Raw genomic sequence first — 20,145 nt, forward strand, 5'->3', positions numbered from 1 at the left:
TGTCCCAAGCTGCATCTCCACAAAGGTTTGTTTCCCTGAACTTATCACACATCCAAAGTGGCCACATCTTGGAGCGTAACAAAGTCTGGTCAAACAAAACCTTACTTCAGACAATCATGATGTTAGCACTGGATACAGTGGCATTGGGAAATATAGGCTTCCCAAATGCAGCAAAATGGCCGCCAGAGGCAGAAAGGGGCGGGGCTACAAATCTCCAAAGTGAGGCAAAATGGCTGCCGGAGGAACGGGCGGGGCCAGGGGCAGCAGCACTCCCAGGTGAGGCAAGATGGCCGCTGGAGGAGGAAGGGGCGGGGCCAGGTCCTGTCCCGGATGGGGAGGGACCGGAAGTAACATCACACACCCTGAAAGTGAGCACATGGGGGGGGGAAGTAACTTCAGGGTGGGGGCAGGCCTCACTACATTTACTGCAGAGTCACACTATGTTGGATTGTAAACATTGCAAGCACGGCCGCCATTACAGGGAGGGGCTGTAGTCAACACAAAGACATTACATTGTTCATAAGCAATACACATACCCCCCTACATGCTTTCCCCTCTTCAATCTCTCAACTATGTTATACCTCCTTCTAGCAATCTAAAAACACATTTCTTTCTGCTAGGCTTCCTGCTCATCTTCTGAAAACTTTCTACAATCTATCTTATCTGTCTATAACCTGGCATTTCTTTCTGCAACTTTTCCTGATCCTTTCCCATTGTTCAGTAACCAAATCACAAGCTCTATGACCTTTGTCCTTGCTCACTTTGCTCCCCATTCTCTAAACAACCTGCGTCTATGCCTGAACCTTCTCAATCTGCTCAACTTTATGCTACCTGCTTATTCTATTCTATTCAAAGTTTCTGGACACAATAGTGTTTCTCTTGTAAAATCTGCTTTCTTCAAATCCTTCCCATATAACCTCTTTCCCACTCAGAATTATAATGCACATTAATTCTACAAAACACAGGGAACGACAAAGTAAACAGAAAGGGTTAATTGGAAAAAGCTTTCAGTTCACTCTTATCCGCAGCCCTCCCCCCAACAATAAACACTGCACATTCTTTCTAGAATACCAGACAGACGGGATTACTGGAGAATACCCACAACGGCTCAAGGTATATATATATCTCATCTACCTTTTTTAACAACCCACCGTCTAGTAATCCCCAAGAGCACTCCTTGTACACGATCTAGACAGGACATTTAGCTATACACAGAGACTGACGATTATTTTCAATGACCAAAACCTCAATAATATTCTGGAGAAATCAGCCGTCACAAAGCACGACTATACTTCATACGTATATACCTTTCCACATATGAGAACATAACACGCTCAATCATAAAGTTAAGTATACGTATCATAAATCTTCCTAACCTCACACTAGTTTTACCTAGGAGCACGTGTCACTGGCGTGTTCCCTCAGACTTAAACAGCCGAGTCCGCCCTCCCGACACATTAACCCTCACAGAATTTATCTCTTGGTCTTGCATACACAATTTTTAACCGTCTCAGACATAATATACACAGCATACAAAATACCCCTTGAGCAGGTTAAAACGGTGGTCTTTTTTCCGAGTAAGAAAGAACTATATTACCTGCCTTTCATTGATTTATCACTCTGGATCAGGAACAGGCAGAAAAGCAGTCAGAACCCAGATCACATCGGTAGATTTACATAAAGCAATCTTACCGTGTTCTGTAGATTTTCGGGCCCCTGAGTTCTGCGTGCCGTCTGCCGATCTCTGTATTTTTCCAGAATGAAAGAAATCAAAATCTCTTAACTCGGTCCACCCAGGAGACGCCAATTGTGCTGGATTACGGTTTCTCCAGCAGGCTTTTGGGGTATTTTGTCGCTTCCAAATTGAGTATCGTGTGCACACATCATCGAACCAGAATCAGACACCAATGTTGGTCTAAAACTGGGAGAGTCTCTACCATGTGTAGAGGCTCAGGCTTTTTATTATAACACATGACAACCGCCCTTCAATGGGCGTGCAACAGATTACATCAGTAACATATAAGATTCTCATTTGTCGGATCATACAGAATCCCCCACCTCTCTGCCCACCCCCTCCAAGTGTTGAGGTGGTATGGACTTCGTCCTCTAGCTGAAGTCATCTCCGTGTAGTGATGACTCATTGTTTACCTAGCTTCAGGATGAGGAGTGGAAGGGGGCTAGACAAACACTCAGTATTAAACACAGGATATACACAGAGACTATGGCCCTTAACTCTTAGAAGCTGGTTGTGCAACTTGTGTAACTTCTATGTACTTAACTAACATTAGATCAGACATCCATTGTCTAGCAAATACTATGATTAGATTGTGTGTGTGTCCTTTAAACTCCTCAGAGCTGAAAGTCATTACAATAGCAAAATACATTTGGGTTATATACAAATAGCGATAGACATTTTATACTAAATAATTATCATGTCTATCACAGCAGGGCGGGCCGGGAATTGCCCGGCTCCATCCACAGTAAACGGGCAGTCGTTCATGGATGAATAACTGCATGTTTATGGTCTGTACAAACGATCTGATCAGTGACTTATGATTCATCGAACTTCTATTGCATGTATTTACACCTAGAAAAAATTGATGGTGCGAACAGCTTGATCTAAGGAGCTGTTCGCACGATAATTGTGCCATGTAAAAGGGCCTTTGCATTTGGCTGTGGTACCTTGAATCGACCAACTGAAAGCCCTTCCCTGCTCACTGTCAATGGATATCAGGTCTGATGACGGGCAGTGTAGCATGTCCACTTATGAGAATCAAAGCACTGCGTGGCTAATCTTATAGATGTTGGTGGGGACCAGAGAATAAAGAAAAGCTGCAAAACTATGCTGACTGCAGGACATGACAGATCCGCTTAACTTATTTGAATGTATGGCCTATAACACAATTCAGAATCAAATGTTACCCCCTAAGAAGCAATAGTGTGAGAGACAACGTGAACGGTGCACTTCACTGTAAGAGATTAAGAATAGTGTAGACCTGTTGTGGTGTTGGCTGCAGACCGGTCTTGGGACCTAGTCTTGTGTCCTGCTAGTTCTTACAAGTACTTTCACTGGCTGTATTTTGGGTTTAGGGAAGCTACATATGGTTTGTGTTAGATGAACTATATCTTGTAGTATTAGTACATTTAGTGCTGCAGATGTTCCTTTATTGCTCAGGAATGTGTTAGCACTAGAAGAACAAGAAGCAAAGATAGGAGGCATATTTATCCCATGTCAAAGGTCCTGCATCTGTTCATCGGTTCAAGACCTGAGACTTGATAAGATGAATATCAGAATACTAATCAATGAAAGGCCCATTCAAATGAGATTCTCAGGCGCAACTTGCTTCAGACATGTTCGTGTGAGATTGGATACCCAGAGGCAGTTGACATTGTGTATCGCAGCATGTTTTATCTAGCCCATATCACAGACCAGGATTGGACGGACGCCTACTTGACTATAATGGGTCTGTGGGCAGTCTGAAACACATGGACCGCACAAGGACAAGTACATCTGTGTGAATGGGCCCTAATAGTGATGCCTGGAAGTGCAGGAAGGCCGCAGCATTTCAGAATGTCTTTGGAAGATGAGAATGTATCCAAAGACTCTTCCCTTGTGAATGCGTATTGACATAGACAAATGATTGACAAACTGACCAGCTATGGAATAGTCACGTGCGGTTCCGTCATGGTTTTGCTGTGACCACGCCATTCTCCTAGTTTATAGTCACTTGGGCCCCTCATCTAAAGAGTTTTCTGAGAATTTATTGCCAAATTAAATGTGGACTCTGGCAATGTTTATACTAACACGATTGTTTCTGTATCTCTATTGAATTATTGCACAATGTATATGGGTATCTCAGAGCTATATATGACCATTATCTATAGTAAACATGTCATAGTGAGGATGTCGGGAACAGCCGTAATGTATGAGGCTCTCTAGAGTGCAAGCTGCGGTGTCCTATAGTGTATGCTGACTGCAGGCGTCATTATCACAGCACTAGAAGACTGACAGCTTGGCTTTGCTGCAGCCTCATCCCTGCCATTCTGATGAGATCCCAGAGCTCCCCTCTCACACCTCACTCACAGCATTAAAATGTACAAGAGGCTCTAATCAACTAAGACATTCAATTGGTTTGGGGTTAATCAGTCCATTTTTAAACTTTCAAGCAGGCTGTAGTTTGTACCCTTCCAAGACGTCTTGCAGCACCTTTAAAGGTGTGTGTATACAGTATATAATATAAATCATAACCTTTTTTACTAACTAAAGGTGTTGTCCATTGTTTACAATCTGATGGCCTTCTCCTCTGGCCACCAATATCTGATTGGCTGGGGTCTGCCACTCGGACTGGAGTGAAGGTGTCGCAGCACTTGTGTGAGTGCGGTAGCTATTGCAATGTTTACATCCGTGCTCAGAACGCAGTACTTCTAGTATGGCCACTGTACATAATACAGCGCGCTCAGTATGAACAGGTTTTTGTTCAGATGTAACCATTGAAGAGGCTGAAGCCAGAACGCTGCAGCCGCTTCAATAAACTGATCGGTGGGGTCCTGAGCCGTGGACCCTCACCCATTTTAAAAAGTTGACGGCCTATCCTCAGAATGGGTAATCAATATGTGAAAGCTGGATGACCCCTTTAGAAAAGTGGATTGTGTTCCATTATCTGGTTTTAATCACTTTTTATTTTCAGTTGTGTACAGACTACAAAAACCAAAAAAAAATACGTCTATGGGGGCTGAAAATGGCAAGTATCGGGATATTAGGCTTAGCGGTCACTGTGTAAACTACAGGAGTTTAGGTTTGTTTTTTCTGTTTTTGTTTTTTTTTATTATTATTGGGACAAAAATTTCTTATGTTTAACATAAGCTTCATTTATATAATCATTTTCTGAGGACACATTCGCTTTAAGATCTCTCTGGGCATCTGGTGTTTATAATAAAGTAAACCAAATTTACTATTCGCGAAAAAAAAAAAAGAACAAACATAGATTCTGTTTGCATAAGCAATTACTTTGCTGTAATTAATGCAAAATATATTGGCTGCTACTGCCCTTCACAGCCCCCACCCCCGCCCCCCCAAAGAAAAGGTAACTGCACTTTGTTTTTATTTGTAACTTTTGATCACATTGGCTGTGATGTTAACACAAGCTTTCTCAAAGTGCAAATCACTTTATTTACTTAAAGTATCTTTCAGCATTAAAACCATTTTAATGCTGGCAAGTAGTGATCTCTCTCAATTTGCTGCTCTGTCTGCCAACTGAAGTCCCTCTTTAGTAGCAGACTACAAGACAGATCACAGGAAGTGCTGCCCCTAGAAGTCTATGGGGAGGGACAGAGGCAGTGATGCGCTGCTACAGCCAACTGAGAATTGGAGATGCAGCCTGCAGAGGGAAAAACTGGTGAAAAGTACAGCATACAAATGGTGAAGTAATCTGAAGGTGCAGCTGCGCTTTAAGGGCACAGATATTTAGAGTTTTAGGCCGATCTCACATGGACAGGTTAGATTCCACATGCGGGAGCCCATGGCGTAATCTGGCCCTGCCCCCGGACAGCGTCCACGTGTATTTGTATTGTGGATGGATAATCTGTAATGTGGATTGTGCGGACAGCTCACCATCAGTCATGTGCAGTACAGATTTTCTTTTTCAGATGTTTTTTTTCTCCCCGCGCTGTTGGCTTGGCTATGATGCAGGTACCCGCAACCTATCTGCAATGTCAATTGCGGTTGTGCCGCAGGTCTGATGGCTTCCATTGACTTTAATGGAAGCTGTCCATGCAGAATCTGCACAAAAATAGAACATTCTGCAATTTAATTTCCACGAGTGGAAATCACAATTGCTGTCTGCTCATGTAAGCGGACATAGCAAATATTCTATTTTCTGAATGCAAGTGTAATACCACAGATCATCCATGTGGCTGACTTTCGCGGATTCCACAATGCAAATCCGGTCGTGTGAGACCGGCCTTCAGGGGAGTGTGTGCTTTTCGTCATGTCTACAATAAAAGCCTTTATTTATGTGTTAACAGAGCGGTGAGGGACTGCCCTTTGCAGGCTGTGTTTATTGGTACCATTTTGGAGTACATAATGGACTCCCCTTTTTTTTTTTTTATTTCCCTAATGGACATTACAACGTGGCATTATGGTTGCCTTCAAGGGCCGTTTATAAGGGCTCATTCACATGGGTGTATTTGCGCTCTGTATTACACATCTAGTACGGACATCTTAATCCCTATTGATTTGCATTTGGGTATTCTAACATGGGTTTTTCACATGAGTATTATACAAGTGGACAAAAATTGCAGCATTTCTTATTTTGGTCTGTATTATGGACCAAAATTGCCCTTTTAAAGTCAATTGAATTGCATAAATATGCATAATACATTTGTTTTCACTTCATATATATGCATGAATGCAGGGGAAAGCCGTGGGACCTTCTTGAAAATGTGTTGTTTTTTTTGTGCCCATAAAAAAATGGTGAATACGTGTGCAAATTAAAAAAAAAAAAATCCGCAAGAATGTCCAAATGCATTGTGAATACACACAATATTTCAGACTGAATTTGCATACGCTTGTATGAATGAACTCTTACTGTAACTACTCCTGACCATGGCTATGGAGTGTTTCTCTTTAGCACTAGATCCAGAATAAAAATGATGAAAACTTAATCCAGCGCTCAGGTAGGGGACAGATGGAAAAATCTTGGAACGGAATATTGATGAAAAAGTTTATTGCTGCAAGATTCTGCTTGATAAAGTCGCCTGAGAGCAACGAAACGCGTTGCAGCAATAAACTTTTTCATCAATATTCCGGTCCAAGATTTTTCCATCTGTCCCTTACCTGAGCGCTGGATTAAGTTTTTATCATTTTTATCCTGGATCTTTACTCCATGCCTACACTTGGCTGGTAGGCATTACATTATCCTAGCAGCTCTCCTGTTCACCCAGGATAAGGAGGAGGACCAAGAAGACCGTTTTGTGTTTGCTATATGTTCACTGGGATGTGGAGGTGGTAGCGGGAGTTCCCAGGAGGGCACCCCACTAGGCACCAGGTAAATCCCCTCATCTACTCTTTATTGTGAAGACACTGTCCTGGATTTGCTGTGGAGCGCTGTCCTGATTGCTTGTTTAGATCTCTTTAGCACTAAGCTTTCTACCTTGGAGTGTTGTTAGGGTGCCTGGATTGTTCCTCCACCTATGAGATGTTGAACAGAGTGGTATGAAGGTGCGCGCTGGAGCTCAGAATCCAAGATGGCTCCTGATCCCTGTGCGGGCACCACTCTCTCTGCCAAGCGGTGGCTGTATCCTATGGGAAAGGTGGAGAGCCACTCCTGCGTCTGGACCTCCTCGAGGGTCACACAGTCACTTGTCGGGCTGAATTTTGCCCAAGGGCCTTGAGTCTGACACGTGCTCTAGAGTATATTGGATAACATAATATATACTATGAATTATGGGAATATTTCAAGCTGACAAGTACAAGGCCAAAGTGTTTAGCTTCTAATTTTCTCAGTGATTTTATAGTGGGGGAGTATATCTTTCTTTTATGCACAGCTCAGCTGTTGCAGAACCTCTTTTCAGCGGGTAAGGAAAAGAAATGTCCTCATTACTCAAAATAATTCTCCAGCACCCGAAGTATGTTCTGTGTTGTGCAGATACTGTAGTCTGCTGAAAAATGTATTAGGGAAAAAAATTCATGTCAACATAAAAGAAGCTTCCTGCAAGAGCGATCTATGATAAATGAGATGAGCAGGGAGAGTGAATATATTCACACAATCCCATAATGTGCCAAAATCTCAAAGTTGAATAGTAAGCATATAAACATGTGCGCCTTTTCTTTTAACAAGAGTGCAGGGAATATTGGTCTCTAAAGCCGGAATTATTTTGTAAATCAAAAATGTATCATTTGTTAATCTGTGTAAAATGCTATTCTCTAACCTCTTATAAGAGCCCTGTCAGTAACAAACCTTAAAGTGAGGAGGTGCATTCAGTTCTTTCTGTTCCCAAAGATACATTGTCAAAAAAACTCAAGCACCTCAGAGTTGTTGTTTTGCTGCAAACCTTGGCATACAGTTACATCTCAAGCAGATATACAAATGATTAGAGTTGTCGCGTGTTTAGATAAATGGTCTTGCCGCCTGAGGACCTAAAAGTGGTTTTACCCTTGCTCTGTAAAACGACACAATTGAACAGATTTCACCCAGTTACCAGAGTCTGAGAGGGGCGCATTATTGGAATGCGAGAAGGTGGATGGTCATATTGATGAATTGCCGCCACCTGGGCCATTCTGACCAGACTGTTGGGCGGTGTTGGGACCAGTGGATGTATGAGGGCATGAACACAAGGCAACCGGGCTCAGGATGCCCTCGACACACCACCAGTAGAGAGGATCTTCTGACAACCACGAGCAGCTCCAACTGTTTCGTTATCCGCCATCCAAAAACAGGTGGCACCATCATTATAGGCCCTGTGTCTGTTGGAACCATTTCCAAGTACTTGGTTGAAGGACATTTGGTCTCATGCTGCCTATTACATGTACTGCCTTTGACACCCACCCAACGAACCTGGACTACTGCAGAGTGGAACCCGGCTGTCTTCAGCAATTAATCCAGGTTTAGTTTGGGCTCTAACGTGTTCGTGTCTGGAGACCTCTGGGGGAGTGCTTCAATCCTGCCATTGCTGTAGAGCAGCACACTGCCCCCACTGGTGTGAGTTCTGGGGGGCCATCACATATGACGGTCGGTCACCCCTAGTAGTAGTACAAGGGACAATGACACTTCGCGACATGTTCAGGACATCCTGCAGCCACATGTGTTCCTCTCCTGGCGGCTTCCAAGAGGCATTTTCCAGCAGGATAATGCTCGGCCACACACACAAGGGGGTCACAGGAATACCTCCACAACATTGTCACACTTTCGTGATTCACCTGGTCACCAGATAATTCCATTAGAGCACGTAGGTGACCATCTGGGACGCCAGCTTTGACAGCCTCTGAGTTTACAAAATCTAGAGGCTCAGTTACAGTAAATGTTAAGCGATATGCCGCAGGATATTATACAGAACCTGTATGCCTCCACGCCAGTATCACATCTTGCATCCAAGCTAGAGGTGGCCCAACAGGGTACTAGAGCCTCCATGCCCACCCGTATCACATCTTACATTCAAGCTAGAGGCGGTACACCAGGGTACTGGAGCCTCCACGCCCGTATCACATCTTACATCCAAGCTAGAGGCGGTACAACAGGGTACTAGAGCCTCCATGCCCACCTGTATCACATCTTACATCCAAGCTAGAGGCGGTACAACAGGGTACTAGAGCCTCCATGCCCACCCGTATCACATCTTACATTCAAGCTAGAGGCGGTACACCAGGGTACTAGAGCCTCCATGCCCGTATCACATCTTACATCCAAGCTAGAGGCGGTACAATAGGGTACTAGAGCCTCCACGCCCGTATCACATCTTACATCCAAGCTAGAGGCGGTACAACAGGGTACTAGAGCCTCCACGCCCGTATCGCATCTTACATCCAAGCTAGAGGCGGTACAACAGGGTACTAGAGCCTCCCTTCAAGGGGTCAGCTTTTTGTAATAAAGTATCCTTTTGCTCAGATATTGTAATTACTTTACTCATAGTTTAATTCGATTTCGGCAACTCCTTCTAGGTGCTTGATTGATTTTATTTTTGTATTTTGATAAAGAGTGTATATTTATGGGATAGTAGAAGCCTTGGATTAAGGAATCTTGAAAGTAATGGAAAGGTTTTTAGTGTTACTGCTCATTCCTTGCTGAATGGTTTTAACCACAAGAATTTTCTTCTAAAAATAATCTTTAAATCACAGGGAGGCGGCTGCAGGGACCGAGCGTGGCTAAGAATCAACGGTTTCAGTTCATTCTCTCATGCTAGGAATCTGCAGGATGGGAAGTCTCTTCATGGCTCAGACCTCGCACCCTTAACATACTTTCCTAGAGCTCGTTCTTTAGTATCCTTCCATATAAATGATCTCAATTTAGTGTGGATTCAGGAATGTAGCAGTTTGCTTTTCTTTCTGTTCATACCTATTCCTATTACAAGGCAGCGTTTCTCCTCTGTAAATGCAGGAGTAGATATGCTGATTTTGCAGCCGTCACCTGGATGTCTCAGTTCAGTGACTATGAGGAATCCAGGTGGCAGCTGTAATTGGTGTTTTTTTTCCCTGCTGCGTTTTGCAGGGAAGAAATGCTGCTGTGTAAAACTGGCATTAGTTAATAAAAATAAGGGAGATGGAACAATTCCTCAGCAGCGCCACCTATTGGATGTCACAATTCCTTCACGTCAATGCTTGACCCTTTATTCAGGTCTGCAGAGCAATGATTGGGAATTGAAAGCCAAGCCAGAATCCATACACAGACAGCTAAAGTTAAAGGGTCAAGCATTGATTTGAAGAAATGCTGCCATCCAATAGGTGGAGCTGCAGAGGTGGTGTTCCATTTACCTTATTTGCATATTACCCAGAGGAGCATGGATGGCCTTATAAGTCTCCTCGCTCTCCCTAAGGGTCCCTCCAGACCTTATTTAATAAAAATCACTTTACTATATAAAATCACTTTCTTAATTTGCTTAAAAATTAAATTTTATGCATTGAAACATAAATGTATCTCAAGGTGAACTCAATCCTTACCTTCTTTTAAAGCTCTGGTTTGGAATATTTGTGTCAATTTCTGGGTGGCTAGTCCTTGTCGCAAGTAAATGTAGCAGGTAGTTTTATGTAAAACAGATTTATTCTGCCCCTTTCAAAAGTTGTGTATAAAAGCTCCGGGTTGAGCATTTAATAATGAGCCTGGTTCTTGTCCAGACTCTTAAGTAGTGTCATGTGATGGTAAGCGTTCACAAGCTTCAGTCAAATCACTTTAATATTTGAAATTCATGTACAGTACAGGCGGCCAAAGAGAGAAGCCAGACACACAGCTCCATCCTCTGAACCATATCCTTCTGCCTTGAACAGATGGTTAATTCTCTTGCTTACCAGCGTTGGTATGATTGATACACAGCTGGTCAAAAGAGGCTAAGGATGTGTTCACATTTTGTGGCCAAAGCCACACTACATAAACTTGGTGTGGTCTTCTAAATGAGAGCAGATGAAAGTAGTTTGCTTGTAAATGACCATGTGGTGTTGTGCGCATAAGCTGCGATACAGTGTGGCCTTTTACAATACCTCATTGCTTCTACCGGTGTTCAGTTAGCACATTGCACCAATATAGATGAGTGGCTTTGTTGCAGCGGGAACTGCACCACAACAGCCATAAAATGTGCATACAAATGTATTAGTTTCATATATTGGACTTTACTCAGAACCATAATGCCACCCTATTTCAGATCCATTTTTGCTATCAGATATTCAAATTCTGTTTTCCTGCTAATATGGAGATTCCAAATCATGGCTCAGCCTTACAATAGCTGCCTGTGTGTTTAGTAGTTAAACTGTTGATTGAAACATTGTCTACAGTGCAAAGTCTCCAGGTAATCGGATTTTCTAAGGTGTAGTAATCTGTTTGGCTGGCACTCTCATTTGAAAGTAACAGATAATCCCAATAAACAAAGTATTAGATTCCTCAAGTGCCCGGCTTCACTACATGGGATTTACAAGCCATCTGTGGCTCGGCTGGTAGCTTCTAGAGACAGTATACCTGTACATATTTATTCATCATGGAAGTGTCATACATAAAAAGGCGTGCAACAAGGACCTAAGGACATTCAACTAATATTCCAAGTATGAAATGTTATCTTCCCACTTGGAGTGAGTTTAAAATGTGACAATGTAGCTCAATCTTCCTATCTCTGATGCAGTATTAGGCTGCATTCCCACGAACGTATATCGGCTTGGTTTTCACGCCGAGCCGATATACGTCGTCTTCATGTGCAGGGGGAAAGGATGGAAGAGCCAGAAGCAGGACCTGAGCTCCCGCCCCCTCTCTGCCTCCTCTCCGCCCCTCTGCACTATTTGCAATGAAAGGAGGCAGGGGTGGGGTGAAGTTCCGCGAATTAGCCCCGCCCGCCTCTCCCCATTGCAAATAGTGGAGAGGGGGCGGGAGCTCAGTTCCTGCTCCTGGCTCTTCCATCCTCCCCCCCCCCCCCCCCCCCCCACACGAGGACCACGTATATCGGCTCGGTGTGAAAACCGAGCCGATATACGTTCGTGGGAATGTAGCCTTAGCACTTCTTTTCTTAGGTTAAATAGGTGTTTTTGTTCCCCAAATGCTAACTACATGTTGTGTTGAAGAGCTTACAATCAGTCTGTACTGCTGATTGTGATTGATCCACCTAAATGTCCATGTGAGTAACATTGTGTTAGTCTTAAATGCGACCTAAAGAATACTCCTATCCTAAATATCTGTGGTAATATTACATGCCGTACCTCTGACAGATTGTAGGCCTAATAGATGATGGGTATCGGAGAACATAGCTCGCTACTCTTTACTGTGTGATCATTAAACTCCTGGAATGCACAGCGAATTACACTATACCATATATAATTTATACTGTATCATCTTGGTTTATTTATAATACATGAGCAATTTATGCCATCATAAAGTCTCTATATGGGCTGAATCCGTTCATTTCCTCCTTTGGTATAAGATTACTGCTCTGGTGTCATCGTGGATCTGAGCAGACTAACATTACATTACCATGGTTAATTCCCACCAGAAGCATTAAGTGCTGATTGTCAAGAGTACAAAGTTCACCTTGCCATAAGTCATTCATAATTCACAGCAATGTGGCCTATTCTGCTGAAATTCTCTCAAACAGGTAGGATGTTAGCTGAGTGGTTAAATTGAGATTTTCCCAATAGGCCTTCCTTCTCTAAACAGACTTTTACATTTTAGCTATTGCAGTCTTGCATACTTGCAAAGGATTTACTGGTTTGCTGCCTTATCTTTCTGCTATTCGTGATTTATAGTTATATTAATGTAGTATCCGATCCTCCCTGTGCATTGTGGGACAGATGAATGCAACAATTGCCAAATAACCTGGAATCACTTAAGACTTCAGGCTTCGAGGTATACAGTGATTCACTAATTGGCTACCAGTATTTAATAGCGCACAAACATGAGAATCCTTTTATTTTTGCTGGATTTTATGTACCATATATGTGACAGCAGGAAAATTCTTGCTCTTAAGAATTCTACATGGGCGTCCTGGTCAGGGGTGCTTCATCTGTAGATTTGCAGACACAATATTTCAGCATCATCCCTATGCCAATGTTTGAGAGTTGTATCTTTAAAAAGTCTTGTGGACCATTTGCTTAGTATGACAAAGTATCTCAGCGGTGAACCTGTGAGATTTCGTACAAGAGGCACTCGCTGCCTATTTGCGGTCGTGCACATTTATAACGTTTTGCTCGTTTAAAAATGTGGCAAATGCTTCCATGCACAAGTCATTGAATGACCAGAATGTATTTGAAGGCTTATTAGAATAAAATATTCAGCAGAAAGGCTTATTTACACGAGCGTATATTGGCCAGCGTTTTCACAGCCGGCCGATCTACGCTCCCATCTGAGCAGTCCCCCCCCCCCCCCCCCCCCCCTCACCGGCTCTCTGTCTCTCTCCTCCCCTCCTAGAAGTTTGCAATGGGAAGGGGTGGGACGGGGGTGGAGCTAAGCTCCCACCCCTTGTCCATAGCCAGCAATGGGAGTAGGCGGGACAATGCAGAGCTTAGGCTGTCATAAAAATGGTAGAATTATGTAAATTTAAAAAAACAAAGAAACAAAACACCTTGCAAAATGGCACTGGCGCAGCCAAGTATGTATGTGATACTTCCATGTTTTAACCTGCTTTCTCTTTTGGTTGCATTGTTGATTTTTTTATTTATTTATTTTTTTTCTTTATCTGCGGTCTTACTTTTAAGTTGACAATTTCTTTTTTAAAATGTCAAAACCAATGTGCACTTGGCAATACAGTCTGAGAATACAGCAAGTAGGGCTTATTCACAGGAGCGTATATCAGCTGCCGTTTTCACGACTGGCAAATATACGCTACCATCTGAGCTGTCTATCCCATTCACCCCCCACCAGCTCTCTGCCTCTCTCCTCCCCTCCGACTGTTTGCAATGGGAGAGGGCAGGACAGGGGCGGATCTAAGTTCCTCCCCCTCCCATTGCTGGCTGCGGACAAGGGGGGCGGAGGCAGGAGCTTACCTCTGCCCCGTCCTCTCCCATTGTAAACTGCCAGAGGGGAGGGGAGGAGAGGGAAGGAGAGAGACAGAGAGACGGTGAGTGGGAGGGAAGGGGGAAGACAGCTCAGATGGAAGCGTATATCGGTCGCCCGTAAAAACTGTGGCTGATATACACTCCTGTAAATAAGCCCTAAGGTTGATACAGCAAGTGTTTTTAGGTGTAAGTATAGTAATGCACTTTTTTTATACTTAGTTGTTACAAAGTGATGTGCAGGTGGCTATAGCTGTTAACAGTCTGTTGGCACAACTGCAATCGGCAGGTTGTCTACGTCCAGAAAATATATGGCTATAGGGGTTTAGCATGAGTATTTATTTATTTATTTTTTTAGGATCTATCTGTACATGTGTCACAAGTCTAAAACTTGTGGCTAGTGTATGTGCAAAATGTTCAAAAGCTCCTGAGGGCGAAAGCGTCAACTTTGTATCTAGAAGAATGTATTGACAAGAAAGAATCTTCTGCAATGATGCGCTGAATACTCCTAATTGTACATTACATTCAGTCATACCGCTATAATTTGTAGAATACGAACAATGGAAGAGCTAAATGTTATATTGAAAGAAAATGATACATATATGTGACTACTTACCGTATCTTATATGGTTAATACGCTCCTGCTTTGAAATTGCTCAAACAGGTTATTGCAAAAGAACTATGCCATTAATAAACATTGTATAGTCGTACTTTAGAGATGACTTCGACCCAAAATGTAAAATGAGCCATGTATTGATAAATCCAAAAATGGCAGCAGCCAGTGTTTGCTCCTTATTGATATTTTGCACAAGTGACAGCAGGGAGTGCAGCGGTATCGGTTGTCAAGTATTTAATTGGCTTTTTGGAAACCTTTTTGTAAATGTTATCATTTCATCAGCCTGTTCAAATATCAAGTATCAAATATTGAGAAGCTAATTCAAATATGGCTGCACTTTCTGTGTGGGGGGGAAAAAGTTGCCCCCCAAAGACATCTTTTGTAGGTAAAAAGCAAATTTACTAAGGTTTGACTGCTTCTGTAACGTCTCACTTACAAATAGATGGACAATTTTACATTTTGAATACAATTACCTCTTAAAGGGGTATTCTGAGCTCATTTTTCTTTTCTCAACTGATGAACTATCCTGGTATATCATCAGAAATTGGACAGGGAACCATGGCTCAGGATCTTCATCCATCAGCTGGTAGTCTGGTCCGCTGTCCAGTGCAGTGGGCCAGACCTACTCATCAGCTGATGGTAAGGAAGTGGGAGCACCGCCCAATTAAAAAGAGAAACCTAGAATACTCCTTTTAGAGTCTCCTTCACTGACATATGTTTTTGCTTGGTCTTCTGGGTTTTTTATTCTACCATGATGTTCAACATTTGTTAAATATGTAATGTATTTTGTTTTTCTGGCGCTTTTTGTTTCATAGAGAGGCCTATTGGGAAAACTGCTGAAAAAGGTGCCCTACCCAAAACACATTGCATATTTAAAAAGAAATTCAAAACTCCATGCAAGAATGCATATTGCTTTTAATGCAATCAATATTCTACTACAGACTTTTGTGCGATCAGAGGTCACATTTAAGTTGGGGGGGAAAAAAGCTGTTTACAACATTGTGACAAAAATGTAACAATTGGGATACCGCCCTATAGAGAATTCTAGAGAGATGCCGTAATGGCAAAAGGCCAATAAAGTATCTAAAGTATGTATCTGCCCTGTGCTGTGTTGGGCAGCAGTTCTTTTCCTTCTGATCTCTTTGCTCTCCTCGCATCCTTCAGACGCAGGAAACCTCAATTTGTGAGGGAAAAGCTGCAGCTTTTACGTTGGATTCTATTGGTCTTTTGGGTGGGGCTGTAAAATCCGAATGGCATGTTGGCGGTTGTAACTTACAACCTGGTCAGGCAGTTAAAATGCAATGCTCCACAGATGTTCAATCAAGCTGGCATTAGCATGATTTAACAACCAGCCAGGGGAACCAAACTATTCAGCCCTTGCATATTTAAGCACAGAATTCGCTGCCTTTGAAGTCGGCGCTTGGAAGCCTTTTGAGGCATGCAGCTGTGTACCTGTATCACTACTTCCCTTATGCTCTTGTTTTAATGAGACTATATTTTTCATTTATTTTAGGCATCAGATTATCGGTCACCATTCTGGATGTTCGGTTAGCCTCTTCATCAGCCTTTTTACAAATGTTTGTATTTCCGGTGGCTGCTGACATGTTGGGGTGTCTTGTCACCACTGCTGCACTGCACCAAATATGCAGCCTGAGCGGAGAATGCAGTTTATATGTCTGTAGAGATCTTAGGGGGATAATCTAACCCACACTGCCCCCAGCTCAGACATTCTTGCATATTTTACATTGTGCCTGCGCGGTTTATTCTAGTTATCGCTAGCCAGAGATGTCTGGATGTATAAGATTAGACAGACACTGCCTGAAATAAAGGAGACTGGGAAGCCAGGTGATGTAATGTAAAGCCCTGCATGCTGCCAGCACTGCTAGAACTCTCCGGCATTAGAATGAGGGGAATGAAGGCACACCGCTATTCCCGGAGCTGCTGCTCACTGCATTTGGTGAACGCTGTATAGTCCAGTATGTTGTTTCTTTACTGTTTAGTGATGTTGTAACTATGGCAACTGTATGCTGCAAGGCCCCTGCTGACTGATGCCGGCAGCGCTCCAGCCCCTATATTCTGTTAACCATGTTAATGATGCCCTTGTGCTGCTTTTCACGAAACGCTTTGTCACTGTTCTTTACGTTACGCCAGTGCCTGAAAGACCCGACACCGGAGCAATATACCGAAGAAACTATAATGTCTGCAGCTAATCCCGCATGATGAATGGAGGCAGAGCTTGTTTGATCGGGATGGGGCTAATTTCTTAGTGAAAGCTATTTTTTTTTTTTGTTCATATAAGCAGAAAATCCTGTCCGTCCAGGTGAACAATGAAGTGACTGTACAGGTGCGAGTATTAGTCATTGTACGGAGTATAGTTGTATATCTAGCCTTGTCAATACTAGAGGAAAAAGACTTTGGTTGTATGTGATTTACTGACTACACTTGTATGGATTCTGTATTACAGCTTCATATAACTTGGCCATAAGCCGCTCTAAATCTGCACATCAGGCCCTTTTAGACGGAACGTTATCGTTCAAAAAAATCATTAGAATGGGCGAAAGGGAGCGATAATCATTCAGTCTAAACGAATCTGAATGATGAATGACAGTCTTTCACTTTTCATTCGTCCATTTCATACAAGCATAAAAATCATCATTGGCTCATTCAGTTTTTGATCAGTTTAAATGGCGCTCGTTCAGTCGTTCTCATTCACTAATACAGCAAATGGGAATGACTGAACGATTTCTCGTTTGAATGAGTCAACAATGTATGTTTGTATAAACAGCTTATTCGCTCGGGCAGCCTAACTCTGACATTCGGTCATTCAAGCAATAATCGTTTGGTGTAAAAAGACCCTTACTTTGCCTTTTTGATTTCATATGGAGGTATACAGAATTATTTGCTATCAGGTTCTCTCCTAGAAGCTATTTATCTAGGGGGGGGGGGGGGTGTACGCATACGTAGTCTGGCTCCATGCGCTGGAGTCCTACAGTCTTGTGCTCCTCAGTACAGACTCTGTGCCCATGGCATTGCCATGTGCACGAATTGTCAGGTTAGATAGATATCCAATACAAGCGCCAGGCATTACATTTGTCAGCTGCATGTTTTATCCATAGATATTTTAGTGCATATATTTGCTAAATTGCTGCAGTACTTTGTAGATGATCTAGTAGTTGGAATGTGTAGTTTATCTATGTAAGTTGGAAGTATTAGGCCTTGTTCACATGAGAGAATTTGCACAGCTAACTTACAGGTGCAAAAAGAAATTGTGTCTATTAGAACCAATAGTTTCCTATGGAAATGTTCAAATGAAGGAATTTTAGCAACGCAAAAAAGAAAAAATTGCACCTAAAAAAGATAGGACATCAACGACTGAAATACCCTGCTGTGCAAAAATATAGGTCCTGACCTGTCTTTGGTGTGCAATGTGCAGGAGTGTCCATAGACTCCTATGGGAGGAGGAAAAAATGGAGAGGAAGTGGGTTCTGCCGCACCGCCAAACCCAGAAGCACTGTGTCCCTGCGGGGATGAAGGGAAGCACTGCGGCCTGGGACTCCCTTCATCTCTCCGGGGCTCTCTTCATTAAAGGGGTTGTCCCGCGCCGAAACGTTTTTTTTTTTTTTTTTTCAACCCCCCCCCCCCCCCCCCCCCCCGTTCGGCGCGAGACAACCCCGATGCAGGGGTTAAAAAAGAACACCGGAGAGCGCTTACCTGAATCCCCGCGCTCCGGTGACTTCTTACTTACCTGATGAAGATGGCCGCGGGGATCTTCTCACTCGGTGGACCGCAGGGCTTCTGTGCGGTCCATTGCCGATTCCAGCCTCCTGATTGGCTGGAATTGGCACGTGACGGGGCGGAGCTACACGGAGCCGGCATCCAGCACGAGCGGCCCCATTGAAAAAAGAAGACCGGGACTGCGCAAGCGCGGCTAATTTGGCCATTAGACGGCGAAAATTAGTCGGCTCCATGGAAACGAGGACGCTAGCAACGGAACAGGTAAGTATAAAACTTTTGATAACTTCTGTATGGCTCATAATTAATGCACAATGTACATTACAAAGTGCATTAATATGGCCATACAGAAGTGTATAGACCCACTTGCTGCCGCGGGACAACCCCTTTAAGGGAATGAAGGGAAGCCCCGACGGGGAGACTTACAGGATCTTACAGCGGGACATTTAAAAGTGAAAACTTGCTGTTCTGTCACTCATCAGTGTTGTTTCAACGCTAATACAGCTCGGCACTTCAGTGCGGAAAAGTTGTCCATTCATGGGATTTTCAGCACCTATAGGTGCGCTTTTGTTGCGCAGCTAACAGCTGCGTGAATTCCATGCCCATATAAATGAGCTCTCAAAGTGCAGGTATAAATAATATACTACAACACTTTACATAGTGTTAAAGTAATTACTTAATTTAGGTGATACTCAAGGGGTTTCATAGCCATATCAATCAGGTATGCCTAATTTTTGATGCATCGGAGAAAAGAACAATGCGAAACACTGAAGTGATGTTTGAAGCTCCTGTCTTTTTATTGTTGCAGTACAAGATGTCTTAGGCCCCCTGCACACGGGCAGAAATCCCGCGGAATTTCCGCCGCTGCAAGCCTGCATAGGATTGCGTTAACAAACGCAATCCTATGCAGACGGCCGCGGTTTGGCCCGTGCAAAATCTCGCGCGGCAAACAAACCGCGGCATGTCCTATTTCTGTGCAGGGCTCACACATGAAAGAGCCGGAGCTGCGGGGCGTGGGTGAGTACGCGCTGGTCCCTGCTTGCGCTCGGGTCGGGTCCCGCGGCGAGAATCCTCGCTGCCGGATCCGACCTGCTCGTCTGCAGGCAGCCTTATAGTATAATAACCCTCTCACACATGGTTAAACAAGTCAATGATGCAAAGTCTACAGCATGTGTGATACATAATATTACAAAGGTGGTTATGACAAAGCTGCAGGCTCGGCGTCTGGGAGTCTGTTAGTAAAGTTTAACTACAATGTGTCTCTTACTCACATTTCTTGCTATTCACACAGCACAAATGTTATGGGTTTTGAAAGGAAGTGTTGTATCTCCCATAGCTATATGCAGAGTCAACATGCATGCTGCAACATTTTACACAACTCCTCCTGGTATGGAGAAACCAAGAACCTGGGCTGCTCTAGGGGAGCCGCAGTAATCTAGTCTCTTACCCTATAGACAGGTTATACATAAAGCACCAGTTACTGGGACACAGCCATTTATGAACCAAAGGGACCACTTCCACTAACTTATGAGCCGTCCCACAGAAAAACATCAGAAGCGCGTGGCTTATTAGCACTTAATTTTTTTTTCTCACTAAAAATAGGAACCGCTTTCAGTAGAGGGAG

At 43.4% G+C, this 20,145-nt stretch overlaps 1 protein-coding gene and 1 long non-coding RNA gene across 5 annotated transcripts in view; one reads left to right on the forward strand and one right to left on the reverse strand.

The window, feature by feature from the left end:
• Positions 1 to 20,145, forward strand: part of ARVCF (ARVCF delta catenin family member) — a 595,983-nt gene that overhangs the window by 536,335 nt on the left and 39,503 nt on the right. The gene's annotated exons all lie outside the window — the stretch shown is intronic.
• Positions 1 to 20,145, reverse strand: part of LOC136627939 (uncharacterized) — a 134,873-nt gene that overhangs the window by 5,400 nt on the left and 109,328 nt on the right. The gene's annotated exons all lie outside the window — the stretch shown is intronic.

This window comes from Eleutherodactylus coqui, chromosome 5 (genome assembly GCF_035609145.1).
Source record: "Eleutherodactylus coqui strain aEleCoq1 chromosome 5, aEleCoq1.hap1, whole genome shotgun sequence".
NCBI classification, from domain to species: domain Eukaryota; kingdom Metazoa; phylum Chordata; class Amphibia; order Anura; family Eleutherodactylidae; genus Eleutherodactylus; species Eleutherodactylus coqui.